This window comes from Dromaius novaehollandiae, chromosome 4, assembly GCF_036370855.1.
Source record: "Dromaius novaehollandiae isolate bDroNov1 chromosome 4, bDroNov1.hap1, whole genome shotgun sequence".
NCBI lineage: Eukaryota > Metazoa > Chordata > Aves > Casuariiformes > Dromaiidae > Dromaius > Dromaius novaehollandiae.
In genome coordinates, this window is record NC_088101.1 from 81680182 (window position 1) to 81686181 (window position 6000).

Here is a 6000-nt window from a genome sequence, read left to right on the forward strand (position 1 = left end):
TTAGCTGGCAAATAGTTGAATAGGAGAGCTTAACACAGAGGAGTAGGAAATTACTCACATGTTTTGTACCGATAAATACAGCGAAGTATATCACAATTGCCAGCTCCAGAATCAATTGCCAGCTGCGCTGTGGGCTCGGCTCTGGAATTCAGTGCGCTCCCAGTGGCCTTAGGATTGTCCATTCTTCCCGCTGCTGGGCTGATGGTGAAGAGAAAGAGGCCTCGGTACATGGCAACAGAGATGAAACTGAAAGAGCATCAGTAACAAGTCTCTAACTAACAGCCATACCTACTTTTTAAAATGATACTGTTGCTTCTTACTCTCCCTAGTTAAGCTGCTGAGACATCCCAATATCTATTTCTTTTTCTGAATTGAGAGTATGGGAAAGGTGGAAGCTAGTCTGAAGGCGCAGAAGTGTCACTTACTTTGATTTTGCTTTGAACATATTTTACTCAAAATCTCTGCTCTTACTTATATATTCTTTCTTGCATTGTCCCTATTTCTGAATTAGATGACTCATTTAATCCCAATTTAATATTAAATACCTTCTGGGAAAAATTCTTAGCAGCCACTTCACAGTCATACTTTTTACCTCCCTAGCATCAGAGAGCATATACACTTATTAAAGTTTAAAAGGAAAAGGAAATTTGAGCATTAAAATCATGTTTAATTAGTAGCTAGAATACTCATCATCTTTCAGGTGCTCAGCACAAAGCAATTCATAATGATTATAGTTATCCCCTTCTTATAGAGAAATGAGGTGAATTAATTTATATTGCTAATGACACACTTAGTGTTAGATTCCAGATCTGTTTCCCAGTTCTGGGCTATACCAACTAGGTCACATTTAGCAACACACAATTTTAAAATATTCCTGGTTCTTTTGTATTCACCAAAATCTGTATTCACCAGTATCTGGGATTTTAACTTTTTCCCCCTCTTTTTTTTTTTTTTTTTTTTTTTTTTTTTTTTTTTTAAGTGCTACTAAAGCTAATAGCACTACCCTGGCATTATCAACATTGTATGAGGTACCACATGCAGAACTTCTGAAAGAAAAAAAAAAATGCTCATCTGACTCTTGACATTGAAAGATCGCATGTTTTCCCTACTAGAATCTGAGTTATTGTATTAGCATGTAAAACACCTAATGATCTCCACTAAATACCCATTGCTCTAATTCAAGGGATAGCTAGTAAGTGGCAGGAAAAAAGAACAAGAGTCAAGAGACCAACATTATCTTTGGGAAGCAGACGGATTTCCAGTGCATTGGGTAAGACTCAAGTACAAATAACCTACCCATGAAGATCACTCTGGAGTGCCTCCTTCACACCTGAGTCAAAAGGCTGAGCCTTTTTTTAGTGTATATACATTAGTGTATGTTCATTCAAGAACAACAAAATTTCTTGTCCAAATTGCACATATTTGTAATTCACAACATTCACTACTTCTCCCTGTGTTCAATGGCTTGCCAAAAATTGTACACCAAATTACCAAGGTTGAAAGTGTTACCAAGCATTTCAAATACTTCCAACAGAATACAGACATGCTTTTGAAAAAAAGCAGTGCTCCAAATTTTGTCCAAATTATCTTATGTATGTATGTAGCAGGCAAATACAATATTAATAATATTTCTATCAAATAGATTAGAATCCACTGATGTGATACCTGGCTATACAAGCCCAAGAGCCTGAGTTGCAGGAACTTCCTGTCAGATCCTGTAGAGAAAGGAATAACTTTTCTCCAAGCGAAGAAGCTCAGTCACTAGACAAATCTGTTTAAAACTAAAATAGACATCAGGAAGCACTTTGTAATAAACTTTAAAACCTCTCTGGCACTGGAATGGAATGTTATAATGGCTAACTGGTCTTTGCCAAATCCAGGTTATGTTATTTTAATGATGAAAGAGCCTGGACATTATAAAGTCATAGAATATGAAGAACATGACATGCTTTCAGTTTGTCCTGAGGCTTTTGGAAGTAAAGCTAATTAACAAGGAACAATTATCCTTAGTTTACTAAATAAAATCATTTAAAGTTTGCTGAATAGATTTACTTAACTTTCTGTGGCTCTTTTTCACATGGGTAGCAGTATTACTGAGACACTCCTACTGTGTTGGTGGTCACTGAGACTTGATTCAACTACATGCATCAAGATAATACTGATTTGCCTTCTTTAATTAAAGAATGATATCATGAACTCTTTGAATTGTTACTTGATAGTGTAATAAACTGTGTAAGAAAGGGGCTTTTTTATTCCAAAACAGGCCTTATCCACTGGAAAAGCCAAAGGAAAACAAAATCAGTATGTATTTACTAATTGTACTTGATGTTGAAGGTTTGTTCATGATTATTCTTCAAGGGTTGTTATTGCCTCACTCGATCTATGAATACCTGTTAAACTTTAGAATTAATCTGAAAATTTTAATATCTAATCCCAATCCCCAGATAAAAATTAACATCCAAATAAATAATTAAATCATTAAATGTTAAATTAAGAGTCAGTTAAAACTTAACAGTCTATCCTGACATTATCCTAAAATTTCTCTCTCAAATTCCTGTTTCTACAGTTAAGTGATAACAAGTCTAAGTCCTATTATTTGATAGCTAGCAAAGGAAAAGCAAAGTAGTCCCCACTAGGAGAGCCCTGTATAATAATTTGCCCCCAGTTATCAGAAAAAGTATCTTCTAAGAATGTGTGCCTTGATCTTTAATGTTAGCTACCTGCCTTACTCTGAATAAAAAGTCCCCTTCTTGCAAACTCTCTGTCTGATTGGTGATATCAACTACTTTTTGATTGCAGGAACCCAGTTTTCAAGCACGAATATTTGAATTGCATGTTCACATTTTATATATGGAGAAGCAGACTTAAATTCATAAATGTAGATTTTTTTAGGCACTTACAACTTTTAGTTATAAAAAATGACTATTGAAAAGTTTCATTGCATGTATTGTTAATATAAATCTCTCTTCACACAAAGACCCTTACTTTTTTTTTTTTACTGGTAACATGGGAACAACAAAAGAAACTTTTTGTTACTTACTAAATGGTGATTAAAAGAAAGAATTTATTCAAGTGTTTTCTGCAGTTACTGTTTAAAGAACACCTGCTTGCAGAGATTACTTCTTTCTCAAATAGGAGCTAAAGGCTTACTTATTAGCATTTCACCCCAGTCGGTAAAGCTGGCTATAAACATTATGTACGAGAATCCTTGCAGGCAGTGGAACAGGTTGAAATATGCTGCTTTGTAGTTTAATCACAAATATGAGAACAGTTTGTTTTGCAGGTAGCTTGAATAGCATTTTGTTCTTGAGATGCAAAGAAAGAGTAACATGATCAAAACACTAGGCTAGAAAATCTGTGAAGTAGCATTTTGAAGGCAGGTGAGTAAAGTCATATGCACTCAAAAGGGATATTAAATATCACGTGTGTGTATCTGGGGTGTGTATATATATACTTATATACTTACATTTTTATATATACTTACATTAATATATATAGTGTGTGTGTGCAGCACAATGATATAGTTACAGAAGATATGTATGTGTATAATCCAGAGTGAGATACTTGTATCTATGCCATTATCACAGAGGTGGTTTGTTTGAAAGCTATTTCTGAACACGACGATATTTCTTCCTATTGACACAAAGTGTGAGTGCGGGTGAGTGAGGGCGCGCACGCACGCATACAAGCACACATAATTTTTCTAGCAGACGTAAGTTCCTGTGGATACTATTTTGAGCAGTGATAAAAATAAACAGGTAGAAAAACAAAAGGATTTTTTTCACTGTAGCGTAAGGTTAAAATCCTGGCCACGTGGATTGGGAATTATATATGTAAAGTTATACAACAAATTCATAAATGTTTGCAGCCACAATCTAATGCTATGGTTCTTCGACTTCTTGACACAAGATTTCACTGGTTACCCCAAATTTATAACATCTAAAAGAGCTAAATAATTTTAAAAGATATTTGGTCCTGATTTAGCTTCTTCAAGGGATAAAGAATTCTAGGGAAATTAAACAAATATTTAATTATCTTCCCTGTAAAAGCAAAACAAAAAAATCTTAAGTTAACTGGCTTCAACTTCCAGTCCCTGGGGTTTGAATACCTCCACTCCTTCATGACTGAAAGCTTCTGTTTATACACTAAATGCCTTTTTTTGGTCCAGATTCCTCTGAACTTGTATTTTGTCTGCATTGCCATTTTGTTTTCTGACCTTTGCTAATTTATTTTACTTTATATACATTCATGTTGCTGCTTCAAAGATCACTTTTGCTGCCCAGCATTTTGATCATATAACTCTTCTCTTTGCATCCTGCTATTGGCTCCTTTATCTGTCATTCCAAATATCAGTCTGTTTTCATTTTCAAGGTCACTCATGGACTATGTCACCCTAACCAGCATCCCATACTCGATCTTCTAACGCTGACCTCAGTTTCTCAGCCCTATAGGCCAGTACCTACCCAAACCCAGTAAATTCTCAAACATCACCCTTTAATCAGTCTCCATGCTACTCTTTGCATGTAGGATTTGGTCATTCACAAAACCCTCATTGTTATTTTCGAATTCCCCCCTGCTTAAAGCTTTTGTCATAGTATCTACAGAAAAATTTTACCATTAGCCAACGGGTATACTACCACCAGTCTGATCTATTGTATTAATATTGTTTCCTTGTTGCCTAATGTTCCTCTTTATGTATTAACCAACTGCCCTTTGTAAGCATAAAATGTAACGGTTTTGAATAAGGGGGGGGGGGTATATGATATCTACATTGTACAACAATGTATATAATATGTTGTACAGTAACTGTTACAATAGTTGCAATACCTACAATGAAACAAGTAATTTAGTTTCAAGTATAGTTTGCTTTATACAAATATATTTTATCCTAAATTCATTTTTTTTATTTCCAGCATATGTGCTAGAAATTTAAATCTGTTCTTATATCTGAGAAGAAAACTTACCCGTTTCTCCTTTCAATGTCTGCTAATGAGTATTTCTCATGGGTACATGTAGCTGATGATCTACTAGACTGTTTTCTGTTATCCAAGTGTGTTTGCTTGTTTTTCCTGCTGAAAATACTATATAATACTTGGCTGATGTTATTGCTAGCAATCACTGGAGAGGTCTTAAAGTTATGAAGGAATTTGGGCTGACTGATCTCTGTCGTGTGAAGGACAGCAACTAGCTCATCACAGTGAGTGTGGCATTTTTGTGACTTTTGATTTCATACACTAATACGTTTGTTTGAACATAGCAGTAAATAAGCTGTTAGCGCGGAGTCTTGAAGCAAAAAAGTGGGAAAAGCTTTAAAAAGGCATTTAGCACAAGTGAGGCTGGTTTGTTTGAGAAAACAGAGGAAGAGCCTGGAAGGTGGCAGGAATATCAGTCTTCAGGCAAAAGTGACAGAGCAAGGCTGAGCCCCTGCTGCCATTAAAAGATTTCTGGACCTCAGAGCTCTTTTGTGATGAGGGGAACCCCAGGAGAAGTATCAACTGAAAGTTGGCGGTTTCCAGTAAATTGGATGACTCAATAGCTTATCTTGAGTACTTTCTCTGTTTTTATTCTCCTTCCTCCCACACCTTCTGGTAGGAAAATGTTGTGGTAGGAGGTGAGTATTTGTATCTCGCTGGGTTACTGTAGGATAGTTCAGTACCATTTTCTCCATAAAAGGACTGAGTAGTTAAACTATCTTGGTCACAGTGTTTCATAACAACATGCAGATCTTGCATGAAGGAAATGGAGGACTGTGAGGTGGAAGAAGCCATTTGCTGGCAGATATGATATAAACCAGCTCAACTACAACTAGAACTTCTCCAAAGCCTGACATATTCCCAAGACACCTCTAGAACATGTTATTTTCTCCCCCACGACTTCGCCAGCCGGGTGTTGCCCGTTCTCCTCAGCCTCCAACTCCACCAAACAAGATGGTGGCTTGTGAGACGCTTCCGCCTCGCCGCCACCACCCGTCCCCCGGCGCCGCCAACCCCCCCCTAGTGC